The sequence below is a fragment of the Podarcis melisellensis genome (genome assembly GCF_964234715.1).
Source record: "Podarcis melisellensis genome assembly, chromosome: 7".
Taxonomy (NCBI): Eukaryota; Metazoa; Chordata; class Lepidosauria; order Squamata; family Lacertidae; genus Podarcis; species Podarcis melisellensis.
In genome coordinates this window covers 47,059,440-47,070,906 of record NC_138539.1, presented here as the reverse complement: position 1 = coordinate 47,070,906, position 11,467 = coordinate 47,059,440, and the positions used below count along the sequence as shown (strand labels likewise).

The window sequence follows — 11,467 nt, the reverse complement described above, 5'->3', positions numbered from 1 at the left end:
AGCTTTTTCTGAGCTTTCGCTTCCATTGGGGACAACTACCTTGGGGTTTCATTTTCCAATAGGTCTTTATATCTTATCCAAACATTAAACAGTGCTTTCCTGACAATATGGTTTTTAAATGCTTTATGTGCTTTAACCTTGTCATACCACAAATATGCATGCCACCCAAAAACATTGTTAAAACCTTCTAAATCCAAAATGTCTGTGTTCTCAAGAAGCAGCCAGTCTTTCAACCAGCAGAATGCTGCTGATTCATAGTAAAGTTTAAAGTCTGGCAGGCAGGGCAAATCCGCCCCTTTCCTTTACATCAGTTAATATCTTAAATTTTATTCTGGGCTTCTTGCCCTGCCAGACAAATCTAGAAATATCTTTCTGCCACTTCTTGAAACAGTCCATCTTGTCCACAATTTGCAATGTTTGAAACAGGAACAACATTCTAGGCAATACATTCATCTTTATAGCTGCAATTCGACCCAACAAGGAAAGCTTCAAATTTGACCAAATTTCTAAATCTTTTTTCACTTCCGTCCAACATTTTTCATAATTATGTTTAAATAAGTTCCCATTTTTAGTTGTCATGTTAATCCCCAGGTATTTCACTTTCTTAACCACAGTCAGTGAAGTTCCTTTTAATGCTGCAGAGTCTATGACTTGAGTGGGGCTGCTTTTATATTTTAAAAAAATGTAAAAAAAAAGAAAAGCAAGTGAAATTCTTTCTGTGCATAGCTGTCAACGTTTCCCTTTTTTAAAGGGAAATTCCCTTATTCTGAATAGGATTCCTCACAAGAAAAGGGTAAAGTTGACAGCTATGTTTCTGTGGCTGCTTATGCCATGAAATGATAGCTCATATAGCCAAAGCCTTGCTGCATGCGAATGACAACCCTATGATCACATTGAAAATATGAAAGGAATTTGTTTTAAGTCAGCCCTGTGGTCAGCCTTGCAAATCGGATCGGATTTTGTCCCTCTTTTGGCCACCAGGGCAACTGTTTGGAATGGGGAACTGCAGGCAGTCCCAGCCGAACAGCTCGCATGACAGAACAGCCCACCCTCCTCCTGCTACTAGAGATTTAATCGGGTGCCATCTGCAGGTCTAAAGGCCTGCTGACTCAGTGTAGGCAGCATAGTGCTGTAGGAAACTACCTTATTCCCTCTCTGCATACTGCCTGAGCACCTGGCATAATACTTCTTTTCTCCTCCTGAAGATGCCACAGGTTGAAATTGGGGTCTTCTGAATGCAACAAATGTTTTCTTCCGCTGAGCCATGAGGTAGACTACTGACTAATCATTCTAGCTATCATTTTAAGAGAATATTATTTAATATTTATCTGCTGAATGTGTAACCTGAACAAAAGCAGCTCGTGCGATTATCCCTCTATCTGGGTGCCTCCCATGTCCTCAGTGGATGCCAGAAGTACCACCTGTCTCCCCTGGCGAAGGTGCCAAATGATTCCTTTGCGGCACATCAAGGGCACATTAAAATCATCTTCCACACTGAAAATGGAATATTTCAGTCACATAAGAAATACTGCACCAGATAGATATTCGTATTCTGCATTCTTTGTTCAAGTCAGCATGCCTGGAAAATTTTCAAGAGCTGACTTAAAATTGGCATCTTTTCCACTAGCAAAAATCAGGGCAAACCTGGCTGTAGGGTTTTGGTTTGGTTTGTCTTGGAATAAGTTAAGCTTACATGAAGTCTAAAAACTGATATTGCTTTAAAATATGCACTTATCGTCGGAATAGTTGCCTCAAGAGCAGCAGGCAAATTGTGATTTTAATTGTTTTCCTTTTAATTTAATTGGGTATAAATGCATGGAATCCATTTCTCAGCTAAAATTTTTGATGATGGCAGAAAATACTGGTCAAAAAATTATTATTATTTATCTACTAGACTTTGACTCCCCCACTCCCAGCTCATTCATTTATTGTACCTTAAGGCTCTTGCTAAATATTTGAGATGGAATTCTGTTCTGAATTTAAATTTGCATGCCTTGGAGTATAATGGACTGACATGTGTTCCCTGATGAAGTTTTACATCATGAATTTAAATATAATTTCCCCAGAATGCACTGAGCTATAACAATTGCCCCCTATTCCCCCAAATGGGGACTTGCGCACATTATGACTGTGAAATATGATTATTATTGCTTATATATCTATAGCTGGCATTCATTTCTAGCAGAAGCAATTTTGCAATGAGAGATGAATGGAAATGGGTTCTAGAGAGGAAACATAACCAAGGTCCTGATGACTGTATATTTATTAATATTTTCCATTTATTTTTCTGGATGCCATCCCATGAACATCTAAAAATATTGCTTATACTAAATTTGACCATGTTTTAGAATATGTTACAGTACAGGAAGCAATCAGCCTTTCTAATTTTTGTTTGAATTTCATAGAAACCCTTTAAACTTTTGGAAACAGTTTGTTGCATAGGGAAGCCACAACTGTTAAAATGGTATAAATGTGCATTAGAGTATGGTGTGGATGTGACCCCAGTCTCTTGCTCCATCACATAGAATCATAGAATTGTAGAGTTGGATGGGACCACAAGGGTCATCTAGTCCAACCCTCTGCAATATAGCCATATTTGGCAACACCTGCACTGGAATCTGCACATTTAACAGACGAAGCACGGGAAGATGCTGTTTCCCTTGCATTGCTTGGCATTTCAGAAAGTTCCATTTTGGTAGGGTTTGTATTCTGAGAGGTGGGATATAAATAATATAAGTTAAAATAAAATAAAAGTCATTAATATCATTCATTTAAGGTTTTCTGGTAGTAGCAAAAGGTCGCAAGAAGGGGCAGGAAAAGTCCTCGTGTGCATATGGAAGTCAGATCTGTTTGGATCTCAGCCCATGTCATTTCCATAAAATGTCACTGCATCTCATTAAACGGAAGGCCTCCCCCCACCCTCATCAAAACATAAGAAACAAATAGATGCCCTAATCCAGCTCAGGAGATCTGAGCAAGTAGACTTATGTGCAGCCCTGGGAACCATGAACATAAATGTACAACAGTCTGTGGATATAATTTATTTCCACTGCACTGCATTCAATGGGGTGGGCCTTAAATGTACACCCCTTCCACACGCTGGCATAAATACCTTTTCTTTAGCATGACTAGAGCTGGACTAGGGCAATCAATTTTAATTAGAAAATATTTCCAGATGAGAGTGAACACTGATATTTTTTCTCATTAGTACAGTTTACCCTCACGTAAAATATAGATCGAGCACAAAAATATATAATGGTGCCCTGTACTCTTGAAATAGATTTGAATTATGATTAAAAATAAATAAACTAATCAATAACTCTTTAGCTCAGGTCTTCCAAAATATATTAGAAGTGGTGTTGCTGTTTTTACTTGACTTCCTCCATAATGGACTCAAAAGAGATATGGATTAAATTTTGTCCTTTTTTTTTAAAAAAAAAAAGGACCAACATTTTAATCTGACAGCACTGTGCCTGCATCTAGCTGAAGGCTTCTCTGGTCTTTGTAGCCAGGCCAGTTTCTCCATCCCTGAACTTGGTTGTTTCATATATCAGGTGCATGGCTGCAAGATGCCCCCGATTCACCCAGCTGTACAGATGTGCATCTATGTACAGGCTTATCCCTTCCATGAGGAGGCTCTTGGCTCAAGTGGCAAGACAGGAAGGACTGTGACCCTTTGCTTGCCCTCTGTTGCTGTTAGACAGATACAGGGCCGCCTTCTACCATCAGTCCTGGCCCAGCAGCCCATATACCTGCCAGCCCCAGTCCAAGAAAGATAGCCTATGTTAGGGTATGCTTGCCTGCTGTTACTTAAGAAGAGCCTGCTGGATTCAATGGCCAATGGTCCATACATTCCAGCATCCAAAGTGGCTGAGACAACCCAGTCAGATTATCCTGTTCTCATAGTGGGCAACCAGGTGTCTATGAGAAACTGTTGAATAGCCACCGGCAGCTGCTATATAGCAGTGCCATCCCCATTTTGCTGCATTGGCAAAAGCTGCTTGAAGTGTCTGGCTCTGTGTCAAAGTGATTGGCAGGGTTCCTATAAGGATCTCCAAAGCCATCTCTCTCTGTCAGCCCCATCCCATGCCTTCCTTGGAGTGAGGCACTATGGGGTGAGGTGGCCCCCACAAAGGGCTCAAACCACTGCTTTGCTATGGTAGCAAAACCTGGTTTTTCCCAGACGGAGGGACTGAGGATGAATGCTTGTGTCACTCCTCAGAGCAAGGCATTTGGGCAGGGAGCAGGACTGCTGCGCCATCAGGGCTGAGGAGGAGGAGAAGGGTTAACAGTAAGAAGGGGTTCCCCCACAAACACACACAGTATCATGGGGCTGGAGGAGGAGCTGGAGCTGGGGGGGGGGGTGTTTGCTGGTCTGTCTTAGGTGGTAGGATGTATTGGATCTCATTTGTTGGACTGCAAAACTTAAAGGACACAACACCCAAAGAAACTGATGCTTCTAAGCAATACTAAGAAAGAAGAAAAATTAGGACAACCTTCATCAACTAGGTGCCTTTCAGATATTTTGAATTACAATTCTCATGAACCCCAGCCAATGCACCTGAGCTGGGAGTTGTAATAGAATTCATATGGAGGGCACCAGGTTGGAGATAAGGCTTTTAGGAACAAAAAAATTAAAATGGGTGGATGTTAGAATTCTGCCTAAAGGATATGCTTTAGGCTCTATACAAACTTGAAAGTAAGAGGCTGTGGTGTTCTAGAATAAAACTGCTGTTCTTAAAAAGACATCTGGGATTATAATTTGGGATGAATTATGATGCAATGCTGCAAACGGCACAAATAAAAATCATGAGTTCTATCTGTAGCATTCATTCATATGCATATCAGACCCGCAAATCTCCTTGGTTCCATGTGTCTTTTAAATTTTTTTTTGTAAAGTTATTCGTGTGATTAGGAATTTTCAGGACATTATAATATAGAACACTAATGTACTAAATTGCTGAGCTTACAATGTTAGGCAAAGATACTACTAGGTGATATAGTTCATGTCAAAATTAGACATCAGTCCATTATAGCCAGGGAGATAATTCTGCCTTATATGGTGCTATTGGTGCTGTAATTAGGAACTGGTAAATGTGGCTATTAATTCTTTCAGCCCAAATAAGAGTAGACATAGATTCTTTTCCTATGCACTCATTAAATGATGTACATCTTTATTAAATAATGATGGCTATTATTTTTAGCACATAGTTTGAATAGTTGTTTGCCTGTTCTGTATTTTTTTATTATAAAAATGTCACTATGAATTATTCTGTCTGTATTCCTTTCTGAGTGTTAAGAGTAATCTCATCAAAGAGAGAAGGATAATGAAATGTCTTTCTTCTACTTCTGTAGCCTTTGGATTCCAGAATGCTTTTCTCCTTTCCTAGGAACAGCCACAATCTAAGTTAACAGTGTGAGCAGCTGAGCTATATAAATGCTTTCAGATATAGAAAGATATCAGATATGTCAAGTAATAGAAACGTTTTGAAACAGCAAGAATCTTGCAAAGGCCCAGCATTGTGCTCAAGCATCATTTCAAACATGTGAAGTACAATCAGAACAATGTGTATGGTTTTTAGTTTAATTTACTTTATCAGCATACACATTTTTCATGGTTGTGCATTCCAAAAGCTAAAAAATATAACTTAGACCTACTATTTGCATACTGTCCACCATTCTTCAAAGGGTGGTGCTGTGGGTTAAACCACTGTGCCGCTTGGGCTTGCTGATCGAAAGGTCGGCAGTTTGAATCCCTGTGACTGGGTGAGCTCCCATTGCTCAGTCCCAGCTCCTGCCAACCTAGCAGTTCGAAAGCACATCAAAGAACAAGTAGATAAATAGGTACCGCTTCAGCGGAAAGCTAAACAGCGTTTCTGTGTGCTGTTCTGGTTTCGCCAGAAGCGGCTAAGTCATGCTGACCACATGATTCGGAAAAACTGTCTGCTGAAGTGGACAAATGCCGGCTCCCTCGGCCTGTATAGTGAGATGAGCGCCGCAACCCTGGAGTTGTTCACAACTGGACTTAATTGTCAGAGGTCCCTTTACCTTTACCACCATTCCTCAGATGAAAATAGGGACATTCTATTCTACGTCAGTATCACTGCTTAAACATTTTGTGCTGATCCAAAAGTTATTAGTGGAAACACACAAAACCTTAATATTTTAAGCACAGAAATGTTTGAATTTAAGTCTTGTATATAGGGAAGCCCGAGAGGGGGAAAAACTCAAATCAATAAATACAATTAAATCTCTTTCTGTGTGTACACATATACAACATTAACAGTAAATACAACATTATAAAAAATAACATTATTGAAAAATAAATAAATACCACATGGGTGGAAAGTCTTCATTACAAACTGCCATGTAACCAAACAAGCAATTGCTCTTCAGTGCTGCTGCTTCCACTTTCAACTGGAAGCTTTTAAACAGCAAAACTTCCCACATAACTTCCCCGCTATGAGTGAAGGCCATAACATGAGCACTGCCAATCCCTATTTCAACTTAAGTTTTTTGAGAAGTTTGCTCTTTTCTTGCCATTAAGCCTCTGTATGGGGCAGATAAGATTTTGCTTTGGGGATCAGATGTTGCATTTGGAACTCTTAAATACATTGATTTTTGCTGCCATCACTGCACATAGACTATTTCTTATTCCCATGTGCTCTGCGTATGCTCAGGTTGAAGCTTGTCCTTCTGGTGACTTTCCTAAAGAGCTTTGAACCTCACTTAATGTTCTTTTTGAACATGCTGAAAATGCCTTCAGAAAAAGCATTGCTGTGTGGGATGAGAAAGACGTATTCGGCCATTTGAGAGAAAGCTAAACTGTAGTTGCCCAGTAGCTAGATCCTGTAGCTTTGAAACCTGATGCCAAGAAACCTACTTGAAATGCTCATAATGTTGCACAACGGGTTTCATAATTTACAAAATCCACATTCTGGGTCAGGCAGCATGGAAGAGGTTTCATTTTGGGCAGAAAGTGTCACAATGGAAACATACCCTCCAACATTTCTCTGATGAAAATAGGAACGTCCCATTCCATAATGATAATGTTACTATTTACACCCCACACATCTTACTTGGTTGCCCCAGTCACTCTGGGTAGCTTCCAACATATAGAAAAACATAATAAAACATCAAACATTTAAAAAGACTTCCCTATACAGGATGGCCTTCAGATGTCTCAAGGGTCAGATAACTCCATACCCTCCAACATTTCACCAATGAAAACAGAGACATCCTAAGGAAAAGTGGGACATCCTTTTTTTAAAAAAAAAATATTATTAAATTTTCCAACATACATTTATAATATCCAATCTAAATTTGTCACATATTTTCCCTTTTTTACTTCCTTCAACCTCTCTGACAATCATCCATTATTCAAATTTTTAAAAACGAATTTCCTAATTTTATATTGAATTTTATAAACCTTCACCTCTTAGTTTTCATCAATACAATAGTCCTCTAACATTCACAGAGCTTCTTGAAATCCCACTAGCGTTATTTGCTCATCACATAAACATTTCAGATAATCTGTAAATTTTCCCCAGTCTTCGATGAACTTCGGATCTCGTATATATCTGATTTTTCCTGTTAGTTTATCCAGTTCTGCATAATCCATCAATTTCATTCTCCATTCTTCGAGCGTCGGCAATTGTTCCTGTTTCCATTTTTGGGCCAGTAGTATTCTCGCTGCTGTTACTGCTGTTGAAAAAGTTTACAATCCTTTCTATTTATTTCATTTCCTAGTATACCTAAAAGAAAAGCCTCTGGTTTCTTAACAAACGTATATTTCAACATCTTTTTCATCTCATTGTATATCATTTCCCAGAAGCCCTTCACCTTCTTACAATCCCACCACATATGATAAAATGTTCCTTCTTTTTCTTTACATTTCCAACACTTATTACATGTTTTATACATTTTTGCCAATTTTACGGGTGTGATGTACCATCTATAAATCATTTTCATAACATTTTCCTTTAACGCCGTACATGCTGTAAATTTTATATTTTCATTCCACAGTTTTATCCAATCCTTAAACTGTATATTATAACCCAAATCTCTGGCCCAGTGTATCATAACCGATTTAACTTCCTCATCTTTTGTATACCATTCTAGCAAAATTTTATACATCTTGGACAAAATTTTATTCTCATTGCTTATTATTTCTGTTTGAAATTTAGATTCTTTTTCCTCATAACCTCTTTTTTTAGGTCCTTTTTAAACATTTCATTAACCTGGTAACAGTGGCGTAGCGTGGGGGGTGCAGGGGGGGCCGGCAACACCGGGCGCAACATCTGGGGATTAGGGTTAGGGGGCGCAAATCCACGGGTTAGGGGGTGCAAATTACTTGCCTTGCCCCGGGTGCTGACAACCCACGCTACGCTACTGCCTGGTAATAATGCAACCAATCATACACATACTCTTTCACTTCTTCATAGGGTTTCATTTTCCATTTTCCTCCTTCTTTTGTAATCAGTTCTTTATATGTAATCCAGTTCCCCGTCATATTGACGAAAAGTGGGACATTCCGGGATCAAATCAGAAACCGGAATGGCTTCTCTAAATCAGGGATGTCCCTGGAAAATAGGGACACTTGGAGGGTCTGTAGAAAAGCAGCAGAATCTGATTCTGAAAGCGGCAATGAAAGGGAACTCCTGAACAACATAAGATTTGGAAAAGGGAGAGGGCAGCACTTTGCCCCAGCCCTAAGTCAGCTCCATCCCTTTCCACCTCCCACCCCACTCCCAGGCTGGTCTCCAGAGTTTTTAGCAGAGACAAACCCCAGGTGAGATCTTGCTCAGTGAGGGGTGGGTGTGGAGAGGAGGAGTGGCCAGGAACAGAGTAGAGACAGGGAGGACACATTGCAAGTATCTCACTCAAATAATTAACACTGATCCACTCAGGGAACCAGCAACCTGTGCCAGGTTTTGTCAACACACCTGGAAGATGATGCATGGAGAACAGAACATGGATGGCCTCTTTGAGACATTTACTTCTCCATGGATGAAAGCCTAAAGGAATAAATGTTCAGCTTATATGTAAGTGGAAACTCAAAGAATTAAACTCAGGAGGAGATCTTTGTCCATTCAGTTAACTTGAGAGTAATGTCCATGGTTTGAAATAGTTTATGATTAGATTTGGAAAGAACATTAAATTATGTTTGAATAGCTATCATAGCAGTCTGACCTGGATACAGAGCAAAATACTAATCGAACCATATAGTCCCTGGTTCTCCTCAAAGTTTCCTGTGGGGCAGTTGGCACTCATCACCTGAACCTTCCCCCTGCTTTAATCTGGTAAAATGAATGGTTTTAGGTCTTGGGGCCAAAACAATCTCAACCTTTTCTAAAACCTGATATGGGCAAGAAGCCCAACTCACTGCATGGAATGGTGAACCATTTTTTGTAACCATAAATGATGCTTCAGGATGAACCAAGACAAGCTTAAGGTGTCTTATGTCAGTGGCGGACATTGAGTCTCTAATTTCTGCAGCATCCTTTGTGACACCAAATTTTGGGACCCTTCCCCCACATCTTGTGCTCCATTCTAAATACAGTGGTATCTCAGGTTAAGAACTTAATTCATTCTGGAGGTCCGTTCTTAACCTGAAACTGTTCTTAACGTGAGGTACACTTTAATGGGGCCTCCCACTCCCACTGCCCTGCTGCTGCACAATTTCTGTTCTCATCCTGAAGCAAAGTTCTTAACCCGAGGTACTCTTTCTGGATTAGCGGAGTCTGTAACCCGAGGTACCACTGTAATAGTTGTGGTGTCCCCTTCAGTGCCCCTGAAGCTCTGCACCCAGTGTGACCAAACTGGACGTGCTCCCCTCAATCTGCCTCTGCAGTCATCAGTTATCAGACCATGGGAAAAGTGTTGGTTGATAGCCATAGAAGTTGGACTCTGTTAAGGGGCATGTAGGTAATCAACTAACTCTGAAAATGGATGGTGCTGGCAAAGAGGAGCTATGCCATAATGGGCAGAAGGGCCACTGCGGTAGACCTTGAAGCTGAATATGTGCAAGTCATATATAGGGATTTCAATCTTTACTCCCCAGCCCCACTACTTAAAGTGTGTTAAATATTCCTAGGAAAAACAGCATAGTTTAAGTCATTAAATGCCTAGCCAAAGCAGCAAAAATGGCAATTACTTAGTTGCATTTTATGTTACATTACATTTTATTGTCTGTTGCATTGTATTGTGATGCAATATTAAAACAAGACACATATTTCATGTTGCTACAGTGTAATAAAACTATAGTAGGAGTAACCCTTAGCTTTTACAAAACCACCTACACCAAGCAAAATCTTAAATTTAGCAGAAGTACCATGTAGTCAAGCTATCAGTGCTGCCGTGAATTTAATGTTGCATTTCCTGACTTGGGTGTAATTTAATCCTTGGGGGAAAGAGTGAGCCTGCACCGTGCTATTTAATTCCTTAACCAGAGGAAGTGAATGCAGCTGCACTTATTTGCATAGTGGGGGGATGAGCTCTTTTTTAGTAGGGGGTGGGGAGTGACATCTGTTGAAGTGGAGCCCTGCTAAGATTGGGTAATGGGTTAAGAGGGAGAAGCTCTTCTCATAGCACTGCCACCATGGATGGCATGGATGGTGAAAACACAAAAGGGGGCTTTTTCTCCTACAGCATCCTATCTCTGAAATTTCTCCTCCTGGGGCAGATCAGGTCCTTCCCCGACAATATTCTGGCAAAATTTAAATATATTTTATTTGCCTTGGGTAAGAAGAAGACAGAAAAATCAGGCACCATAAATTTCAAATAGTCATTTTAATTAATGTATATTGGATATGGTTTGACTGGGTTTTATGTTATTAGGTCAGTGTTTCCTGGAAGGTGGTGGCTTGTAGAAAACAACAACAACCTTCTGAGTAATCTGGTTCTAGTGTCCTTGAAGCTGTGGGGCATGGGTCTGTTTTGTCTACAAGTATCACTTCAGAGAAGCTAAGAAGATGCTGCCTCCCTTGTACAAAAGCTAAGCGTTCTGCAAGCACAAGGGCAGAGGAGAATTTGTGTCCTGAGCTCCATGTAACCCAACCTTCTTTGAATTTGCTAAGGGAAGGTTAGGAATGCTTGAGATCAACACCCTAAAACATGGATGCCAACGTTCTTCAAAACTTAATCAACAGAATGCATTGTGTGACTGAAGTGGGGAGATGTTAGAGAGAGAAAACTAGTTCTTCTTCCGGGGGGCTTTACTGAAGCAATTCATATTAAAGAACTGGACAATTAATGGAATATGTACTCCATCAACTTATCCTCATGAGCTTAATCAGAAGGGGAATAATTCTATGCAATCTGCAGTTGTCTGCGTGGGACTGGAGGAATTCTGAGCTGTTCATGAGAGCAGTTGTAATCAAAGTCTGCTTCAGTGCTTTGCCTTGATTTTGCTTTTATTCTGGGACCTGCAATGTTTCTGCCTTCTGGTGCCACAGGTGTCACTTCC

The 11,467-nt window shown here is 40.2% G+C and overlaps 1 long non-coding RNA gene across 1 annotated transcript; it reads right to left on the bottom strand.

Moving 5' to 3' along the window:
• Positions 1-7,711: 7,711 nt before the first annotated feature.
• LOC309373883 lies at positions 7,712-8,516 on the bottom strand. Its single transcript, XR_014170269.1, has 2 exons — positions 8,396-8,516; positions 7,712-8,240 (listed from the first exon to the last, which is right to left on the bottom strand). It is a non-coding gene; the product is annotated as an uncharacterized lncRNA (long non-coding RNA).
• Between the last annotated feature and the right edge of the window lie 2,951 nt (positions 8,517-11,467).